Source organism: Chiloscyllium plagiosum, unplaced genomic scaffold (assembly GCF_037043375.1).
Source record: "Chiloscyllium plagiosum isolate Xiang-an unplaced genomic scaffold, Cpla_swu_hap1 HiC_scaffold_7, whole genome shotgun sequence".
In the NCBI taxonomy this organism is placed as follows: domain Eukaryota; kingdom Metazoa; phylum Chordata; class Chondrichthyes; order Orectolobiformes; family Hemiscylliidae; genus Chiloscyllium; species Chiloscyllium plagiosum.
Genome location: NW_028270145.1, coordinates 43,579,541 through 43,590,259, shown reverse-complemented (window position 1 = coordinate 43,590,259; position 10,719 = coordinate 43,579,541).

Sequence of the window (10,719 nt, the reverse complement as noted above, 5' to 3'; positions counted from 1 at the left end):
TACAGTCACATATGTCTGGCAGGTATGTTTCAGCATCAGTGTAAGGGTAGCTGCATTAATGTGTTACCCTTTGAATAGCCTCGCATCATTCAAAAGTGAAGCCCCCACTCTCACGGACTCACCCACTCTGGATGTTGGTTGCACCCATTTTTATCTTTATTGTGCACTTGTTATTTACACCGCGATGGAAAGAAACGGGCTACTCCTCAATCAGTAAATCTTAGATTCTGTCTCTCTGGCTTAGTAGACTCACAAATGTAAACTTTCCCTTCCTGTTAGCTTTACACCTCAACCCTATAGTTTTTTGTACTTTCCCATTCCCCATCTGATCTGCCTAAGTCTTTATCTACCCACAATACCCCTGCCAAGTCTAAGTCATATCAAAGTAAGTCCACCCCTGGCTGCTGCCACCACGTCAAGCTGCCTGGCTTTGTGACTACATAAACAGTAAGACAGAAGTACAACAAACTATTAAAGTGCACCTGACAGGGAACAATACTAAAAGGCAAAATGAGGCAAGACATAGATGCTGCAAGCATATAGGTAGATGTAAAGTGAATGAGCAACTGACCCAAAGGAGACCCCGGCTGTGCACACAGATCTTGCATGTACAAACTGGCGAGAGTATCCACAGAAATCTTTAACCTCTCCTTACTACAATCTGACTTCCCCACCTGCTTCAAGAAGACCAGCATCATTCTGGTGCCAAAGAAAAATCATAGAGTGTGCTTCAATGGTTACCACCCAGTGGCTGTGACCTTCCATCATTATGAAGTGCTTCTAGAGGTTGGTCATGGCTCACATCAACTCCAGCCTCCCAGATTGCCTTGAATCTTCTCAATTTGCCTACCGGTCCAGAGCAAACACCATCTCCCTGCCACTACACACATCCCTGGAGCATCTGGATAACAGGGATACCTATGTCAGGCTCCTAATTATTGATTACAGTTCCACCTTCAACACCAAAATTCCAAAGAAACTCATCTCTCAACTTCGAAACCTAGGTCTCGGCTTCCCCCTCTGTAACTGGGTCCTCAACTTCCTGACCCATAGACTGCAATCAGTAAGGATACTCAACAATACCTCCTCCTCCTCCTCCATAATCCTCAACACCAGTGCCCCACAAGACTGTGTACTAAGCCCCCTACTCCACTCTTTATACACTCACGGCCATGTGGCCAAATTCTGCCCCAACTCCATTTACAATTTTGCTGATAACAACACCGTTGTCGGTCAGATTTCAAACAAATGATGAGACAGAATACAGGAGAGTGATTGAATGCTAAGTGGGATGGTATAAAAATAACAATCTCTCCATCATCAGCAAAATGAGGGAGCTGGTCACTGACTTCAGGAAGCAGAGTGGAGGCCACTCTCCTGTCTGTATAAATGGTGCTGAGGTGGAGGTGGTCAAGAGCATCAAGTTCCTGGGAGTGATAATTCCCAACAAACTGTCCTAGTCCAACCATCTCAATGTGATGGTCAAGAAAGCACAACAACGTCTCGACTTCCTCAGAAGGTGAAGGACATTCGGCATGTCCAGGGAATGGCAACTGTTCTTCCCAAGACCTCAAAAAAACTACAGAATCATGAAGACAGCCCAGTCCATCATACAACCAGCTTTACACCCATTGACTCCATCTAATCTTCCTGCTGCCTCAGGAAAGCAGCCAACATAATCAAAAACCTCTCCCACCCTGGTTATACTCTTTCCCACTTCCTTCCATCAGGCAGAAGATACAAATGTTTGAAAACACGTAGTAACAACTTCAAGATCAGCTTCTTCTCCACTGTTATGAGACTTTTGAATGGACCTCTCAAATGTTAATTCTCATCTCTCTCTCTCTCTGCACCTTCTTTGCAACTGTAACAGTGTACAGTAGAACTTCGATTCTCCAACGTCAATTATCTGAATTTCAGATTATCTGAACATGATCTCAAGGTCTCGTAAAAACTGCATTAGGCAACTCAGCAATCAGTTATAATTTAAACGGCATTACTGCCGGATAACCGAGAAATGTTTGCTAACAGGCACTCAAATTACTGCATATTTCCAGTTACGGATCGATCAATTAACCGAACAAAATACTCTCCATCTGTCTTGTTTGGATAATCGAGGTTCTCCTGTATTCTGCACTCTGTTCTGCTACTCTGATGCACTTTATGGTATGGTATGATCTGCCTGTATAGCACGCAAAGCAACACTTTTCGCTGTACCTCAATATATGTGACAACAATAAATCAATCAATTGTTGAGAGTGTAACTGAGGGGTCTGGAGATGCAGTGGTATGATCTGGTCTGTTAAGTTGGGTGCCTGTCTCTGCACATCATGTGTCCTTGTAATAGCATTGCAATAAAAGATGCTTCAAAGTGCAGCATAAAAATGTAGATGGTTACTGGAAGTGGATCAGAGATCTGCCATGTTGATGTGAAGAGGATGCCACATGCTGGATGCCAAGGTCCATGGATATGGGGTGCAGTGCCTGTTGCCTATGGAGTTGCCCTGAGATGTTGGTGCTGAGTTTTCAGAGAGAAGATCCAGAGGAGCAAGTAGCGAACTGGAGTTGCCAGGTTCCTGCTCTTATTCTAATGTTGGAAATATTCCTGGCACTTAATTTATATTCAGCAGGTGGTGCAATGAGAGAGTGCATATTAATAAGGTGAAATTAAATAATAAGGGTGATAACATGCGCTAATTTCCACTAATGGGCCTTTCATCACTCACCAGCAAGACACTCATCTCAATATTTGGAACTTTGTCGAATAATGCAATGTGTTGTCTCGACATTAAGAAAGACTTTGCCTGATTGCTCACGTGATTCTGCCAAAATTTTGTCAAAGCACATCTCATTCAGGCCCTGGAAAGATTCTAAAAAGTCCTAAATCTCACATGCTAGTGTTGTCAAAATGCTAATAATGGAAAATTCAACAGAATTACATTAATGGTGCAAGATAGCAATAGTGTAATTCTTTTGGGCAGACTTGCCATTCAGAATCTTGGTGGGTGAAACGGCAATGTTGAAGATTTAGCATTGTGATGATGGAAGTTAATAATGCAAAGTTCTATCATAGAACATAGAACATAGAAGAATACAGCGCAGTACAGGCCCTTTGGCCCTCGATGTTGCGCCGATCCAAGCCCACCTAACCTATACTAACCCACTATCCTCCATATACCTATCCAATGCCCGCTTAAATGCCCATAAAGAGGGAGAGTCCACCACTGCTACTGGCAGGGCATTCCATGAACCTACGACTCGCTGAGTGAAGAACCTACCCCTAACTTCAGTCCTATATCTACCCCCCCTTAATTTAAAGCTATGCCCCCTTGTAATACCCGACTCCATACGCGGGAAAAGGTTCACGCTGTCAACCCTATCTAACCCCCTAATCATCTTGTACACCTCAATCAAGTCACCCCTAAACCTTCTTTTCTCTAATGAAAACAGCCCCAAGTGCCTCAGTCTTTCCTCATACGATCTTCCTTCCATACCAGGCAACATCCTGGTAAACCTCCTCTGCACCCGTTCCAGTGCCTCCACATCCTTCCTATAGTATGGCGACCAAAACTGCACACAATATTCCAGATGCGGCCGCACCAGAGTCTTATATCTTGAAAGATGAATTCAGCAAGTTTCCAAAACAACTGAAGGTTTGAGAAATTAAGAACTTATGCATTGCCTAATATATTCTTGTCAGATATTGTCCACAGTTTACATCATGTCAGGAATTGTCAGCTCCTAATTGGATACAAAATTGCCTGAGTAAAATTGCCTGAGTGATAGGAAACAAAGGAACAATCAATGAATAGTTTTCAAGCTGGTGGAAGGGTTGTAGCGGAATTCCCTGGGGTACACTATTTGGGCCCTTGCTTTTCCTGCAAAGCTTGCAGATGACACAAACTTGGAAGAATTGTTAACTGTGAGGATGACAGTGTGGAACTCCAAAAGGACATTGACAAGTTGGTGAAGTGAGCAGATAAGTTGCAGATGAGGATCAATGCAGAGAAACGTGAGGTAATATACTTTGTTCAGAAGAATGTTGAAAGACAATACAAATAGAGGGTAGAAACTGGAAGGAGCTGCTGGAGCAGAGGATCTTGGCAATTTATGTGCATACATCATTGAAGATGGTAGGATGGGTAGAAAGAGCAGTTAGTAAAGCATATATATGGTGTTCTTAGCTTTATTAAGAGGAATATAGAACACAAGAGCAAGGAGGTGATGTTGAATTGTACCAGCATTTATTAGACCTCAGCTGGAGTATTATGTACAGTTGTGGGAGCCACTACGTAGGAAAGATGTGAATGTAATGTAGAGAGTGCAGGGTTTAGATGAAGAGGAATTTGCTAAGTGGGTACAAGACAATTTTCTGATTCAGTATGTGGATGTATCTACTAGAAAAGGTGCAAAACTGGACAAACTCTTCGGAAATAAGGCAGGGCAAGTGACTGAGGTGTCAGTGGGGGAGCACTTTGGGGCCAGCAATCATAATTCTATTAGTTTTAAAATAGTGATGGAAGAGGATAGACCAGATCAAAAAGTTGAAGTTGTAAATTGGAGGAAGGCCAATTTTGATGGTATTAGGCAAGAACTTTCAAAAGTTGTTTGCGGGCACTTGTTCGCAGGTGAAGGGATGGCTGGAAAATGGGAAGCCTTCAGAAATGAGATAACGGGAGTCCAGAGAAAGTATATTCCTGTTAGGGTGAAAGGAAAGGCTGGTAGGTATAGGGAATGCTGGATGACTAAAGAAATTGAGTGTTTGGTTAAGTAAAAGAAGGAAGCATATATCAGGTACAGACAGGATAGATCGAGTGAATCCTTAGAAGAGTATAAAGGCAAATCAGGAGGGCAAAAAGGGAACATGAGATAGCTTTGGCAAATAGGGTGAAGGAGAATCCAAAGGATTTTTACAAACACATTAAGGACAAAGGTAACTAGAGACAGAACAGGGCCCCTCAAAGAACAGAAAGGCGAGCTTTGTGTGGAGCCGCAGGAGATGAGGGCAATACCAAATGAGTATTTTGCATGAGTATTTACAGTGGAAAAGGACTTGGAAGATATAGATTGTAGAGAAATAGATGGTGACACCTTGAAGAATGTCCATATTACAGAGGAGAAAGTGCTGGATGTCTTGAAATGCATAAAAGTGGATAAATCCCCAGGACCTGATCAGGTGTACCCTGGAATTCTGTGGGAAGCTAGGGAAGTGATTGCTGAGCCTCTTACTGAGATATTTGTATCATCAATTGTCACAGATGAGGTGCTGGAAGATTGGAGGTTGCCTAACGTGGTGCTACTGTTTAAGAAAGGTGGTAAGAACAAGCCAGGGAACTATAGACCAGTGAGCCTGATGTCGGTGGTGGGCAGGTTGTTGGAGGGAATCTTGAGGGACAGGATGCACATGTATTTGGAAAAGGAAGGACTGATTAAGGATAGTCAACATGGCTTTGTGCGTGGGAAATCATGCCTCACAAACTTGATTAAGTTTTTTAAAGAAGTAACAAAGAGGATTGACGAGGACAGAAAGGTGGACGTGATCAATATAGACTTCAGTAAGGCATTTGACAAGGTTCCCCATGGTAGACTGGTTAGCAAGGTTAGCTCTCATGGAATACAGGGAGAACTCGCCATTTGGATACAGGACTGGCTCAAAGGTAGAATACAGAGGGTAGTGGAGGGTTGCTTTTCAGACCGGAGGCCTGTGACCCGTGGAGTGCCACAAGGATTGGTGCTGGGCCCACGACTATAAATGATTTGGATGTGAACATGAGAGGTATAGTTAGTAAGTTTACAGATGACACCAAAATTGGAGGTGTAGTGGGCAGCAAAGAAGGTTACCTCAGATTACAATGGGATCTTGATCAGATGGGCCAATGGGCTGAGGAGTGACAGATGGAGTTTAATTTAGATAAACGTGAGGTGCTGCATTTTGGGAAAGCAAATCTTAGCTGGACTTATACACTTAATGTTAAGGTCCTAAGGAGTGTTGCTGAACAAAGAAACCTTGGAGTGCAGGTTCATAGCTCCTGGAAATTAGAGTCACAGGTAAATAGGATAGTGAAGAAGGCGTTTGGTATGCTTTCCTTTATTGATCAGAATATTGAGTACAGGAGCTGGGAGATCATGTTGAGGCTGTACAGGACATTGGTTGGGCCACTGTTGGAATATTGCATACAATTCTGGTCTCCTTCCTATTAGAAATATATTGTGAAATTTGTAAGGGTCCAGAAAAGATTTTCACAAGGATGTTGCCAGGGTTGGAGGATTTGAGCTATAGGGAGAGGCTGAATAGGCTGGAGCGTCGGAGGCTGAGCATCGGTGATCTAATAGAGGTTTATAAAATCATGAAGAGCATAGCTAGGATAAATAGACAAGTCTTTTCCCTGGGGTAGATGAGTATAGAAATGGAGACCGTAGGTTTAGGGTGACAAGTTAAAGATATAAAAGTGACCTACGGGGCAACCTTTTCACGCAGAGGGTGGTATGTGTATGGTATGCGCTCCCAGAGGAAGTGGTGGAGGCTGGTCAATTGTAACATTTAAAAGGCATCTGGATGGGTATATGAATAGGAAGGGTTTGGAGGGAAATGGGCCGGGTGCTGGCAGGTGGGACTAGATTGGCTTGGGCTATCTGGTTGGCATGGACGAATTGGACCGAAGGGTCTGTTTCCGTGCTGTAAATCTCTATGACTCAATGTCTCTATGACTAGTAATGCATATACCTCAGGCTAATGCTCCAGAGGCATCAATTCAAATCTTACTAGGACAGATTTTGAAGCTTAAATTCAACTCATAAAGTATGGAATGATGCAACTGTCAGTAATAATGGCCATGAGAACATCTGGTTTGTTAATGCTATTTAGAGAAGAAAATTGGGCGCCATCTTTATTTGGTCTGATTTACAACAGACAGCAATGTGGTTGACCATTAACTGCCCTCTGAAATGGCTTGACAAGCCACTCAATTTGAGAGCGCTTATGGATAACCATCAAACACTGGCTTTGTCAACAATGCCCACAAATGAAAGAGTATAAAACAAAAGTCAGAGATATTAAGACAGCAGAATCTAATTGCTGGAAAATGAGATTAGAATAGATACCTCATTGTTTTTTCTGTGCTTTAGACTTCTATTACTCTATGAGAATCAAGCTGCTGGAAGTATTAGATTCCCAAACGGAATAAGAAAGAAATCAGGTACTTTAATTTGAAGGAAGAAGAAAACGTTTTTTTTATTACTTGTGAAATGATAATATTTTTGTTATACTCAAACTGGTGTAAAGAACAAACTTTTTAACAGGCAAATTTCTTCAGGTAGTGGTTATAGATGCTTTGTTTGTGATTATAAATGAATTCTAGCATGTGGTCTAAACTCTTTCATTTTCAGGTGTTATTGATGTTGCATTATTCATATTAGATTCTGAGAAATTATGCACATGTACCATTTTCAATTCAAATCTACAATATTTTTGAGGGGGGGGGGGGAGCGGCAGTGGAGTGGGTGCAGCATATATCAATATTTGCACAATTTGTTATGCAATTGTTCCTAATGCCCTTTCTATTGAAGAGGTGTAGATAAAGTAAGTTCATAATACCCACCTGCAATTAACCCCATGTTGCTCTCATTCAGTACCATACACAATAATCTTGCAGGCTTCACTGGAGTGATTGCCAAATATTGCCAAAATGACCACCTCTGCATGTGCAGACATGGCACATGATGTCACCTGCCCACAACAGGCCACAGGAAATGCCATTGACATGATCATAGGACTGTAAGACATAGTAGCAGAAATAGACCATTCAGACCATTGCTCTGCTATTCAATAAAGATCATGGCTGATCTGATACTCCTTGTCTTCACTTTCCTGCCTTTTCCCCATAACTCTTGATTCCCTTACTGATTAAAATTTTGTTTCTCTCAGTCCTGAATAGATTTTGTAACCCAGCCTCAACAGTACACTGTGGTAAATGATTTCACACGTTCACTACCCCCTGAGAGAAGAAATTCCCCCTCATCTCTGTCTTAAATGTGTAACACCTTATTCCGAGATTATATCCTCTGGTCCTAGACTGTCCCACAAGAGGAAAAATCTTTTCGGCATTAAGCTTGTCAAGTCCCCTAAGAATCTTGTATGTTTCAATAAATTTGCCTGTCACTCCTCAAAGTTCCAATGAGTATAGGCTTAAACTAATCAACCTCTCCTCATAAGACAGTCCTTCCACACTTGGTATCAACCTGGTGAACCTTCTCTGGATTGCCTCCAGTTCCAGTATTTCTTTATTTAGATAGGGGCCCAAAACTGTTCACAATATTCCAGGTGTTGTCTTACAGTCCCTTGTATGGTTTTAGCAAAACCTCCCTACTTTTATACTCTCTTCCCTTTGAAATAAAGGCCCATTTCCATTTGCCTTCCCTATTTCCTGCTAAAATTGATGCTAGTCTTTTGTGATTCATGGATGAGGACTCCCAAAACTCTCATGTATGAACTGCTGACATCAGTTTGCGGGTAAGGTGGAGGGGGAGGCAGAAACTGACAAAGTGGAGCCTTCCTTACCCAAAGGTGACTGCAGAGTGGCCTTGCTCAGTTGCTGCTCCTTCCTTGCAGTCAGCCCATCACCCAGCCCCCTGCGACTGCTGCAGCTCTTGGGTATAGTGCCCTCGAAGCGGCTGCGGGGGGGACGAGACTGTCACACACCTCCTTCTGGAATGTGCCTATGCAGAGGAAGTCTGGAGAGGAATGCAGTGGTGTTTGTCGAGGTTCGTCCCGAGCAGCGCCGTGACGCGGAACTCCGTGCTCTACGGCCTGTTCCCCGGGACGCACACCAAGACGAACATCAACTGTGCCTGGAGGATCATCAACTCGGTGAAGGACGCTCTCTGGGTGGTCCGAAACCTGCTGATCTTCCAGCTGAAGGAGTTGACCCCGACTGAGTGTTTCAGACTGGCACATTCCATGGTCCAGGACTACGTGTTGAGGGATGTGCTGAAGCTTGGGGCAGCTGCCGCCAAGGCTCGGTGGGGAAAGACCACTGTGTAAAGTCTGCCTGCCTAATGAAGAACAGGGGGCCCATGCAGTCATTTGGGCTCTGCTGACGCCTCAGCTAATTATATGGGCATATGATAAAAAAATGTACAGACCTGTATAAAAATGATAAGTTTTGATCTCTGTATGTACATGTTTACATATGTATGGCATGACCAACTGTACAGACCATCAAATTATTTTATGAATAAAATATATTTTTGAAATAAAAAAAAGCTCTTGGGTATAGGGGCTGGAAGGGTTGGGGGTGGGGTGGGAAAGCTTCCTAGAGTGAGGGAGGAGTGCCTGAGGCCAGACTTGCTGTTGTATCTGATCCTATCCACCTATTGTTGCCACTCACTGTTCCTGCTGAAGGAAGAGTGTGCCTCCACATGCATGAGGAATCATGATCACATGTTCCAGCCAGAGACTACACTGTGCATGCTCCAGTTTCAGTGATATGGTGTACCTGCGCAGTAAATTCCTGTCATGTGTATGGGACCATTATTAACATTTGTAAAGATACCTTTCATTCACAAATGATGTCAGCTTTCTCTTTGCACATGTGTGCTTCTTGTTTATATAATTCAAAGCCTGCAAGCAAACACAAGAGATGCAATACCTCCCCCTTTGATGGCAAAAGTGTCCCTTTGCTCAAAGTCATCTTTATTCATTATACACCAAAAAAACTTCTTCCAGGAGAAACATTGACTTACATGTCCTTTCTTCATTTCATTATATAGTAGAACTGCTGTACACTGAAGGCTGCTTTACCTTGGGGAGACCAAATGCATACTGCATGACCGTTTTGCTGAACATCTCCCTGCAGCATGACACTGAGTTTCCAATTCCCTGTCATTTTAATTCTCCATTTGTTCTCCTGCTGGCCTCTCTGTCCTTGGCTTCCTGCAGAGTTCCAACAAGCAGTGTTTCAAGGAACAGTACCTCATCTTTTGATTAGACACTTGATACCTTTTGGGCAAAAAGAAAGATGTGTTCAACAATTTCAGACTCTAATATCTGCCCCATTTTGTTTCCTTTATTTCCTACAGGTTTATCTTTTCCACTAATTTTGCTCTGGCTTCTGCATTTGGCCTGCAGCTGTAACCATTCTTCCATCCACACCTTCTCGAGGCACATTTCTTTTTGAGACTTGTCCCATTTGCACTGCCTTAGCATTACTCCACCAATTCTTTTATAACTTAATCTCTCTTGCCTTCCTCCATATTGCAAGCTTCCCCCTTTGTAGCTCTTTTTTTTACCCTCGCCTCTTTTATTTGCTTAAAACTTCTGCTGAAAATATTTCCAGCATTTCCCAATTCTGATGAAAGGCCAGTGACGTGAAATGTTCTCCCAGCACAAATACCATCCAATCTGCTGAGCATTTCAAGCTTTTTATAATTTTCCTCATCCTAGGGATCAGCCTACTGTCCCTTCTCTGAACTGCCTCCAATGTATGTATTTTCTCCCATCGACATGGATAGATACTTTATTTATAATCGCTACATAAATCTAGGACAAGTATATATGGTTATTCATTTTGCCCTTGACTCACCAAGTCTCAGTGACTGCAACTATTCTGTGAGCCAGTGACCTGTGAGTGCACCTATTCTGGCAGTGCCTGGGTTGTGAGGCAGATGTGCTACTAGGACTTGGTCATCTTCATTTGGAGAACACTGTCTCACAGAGGTATG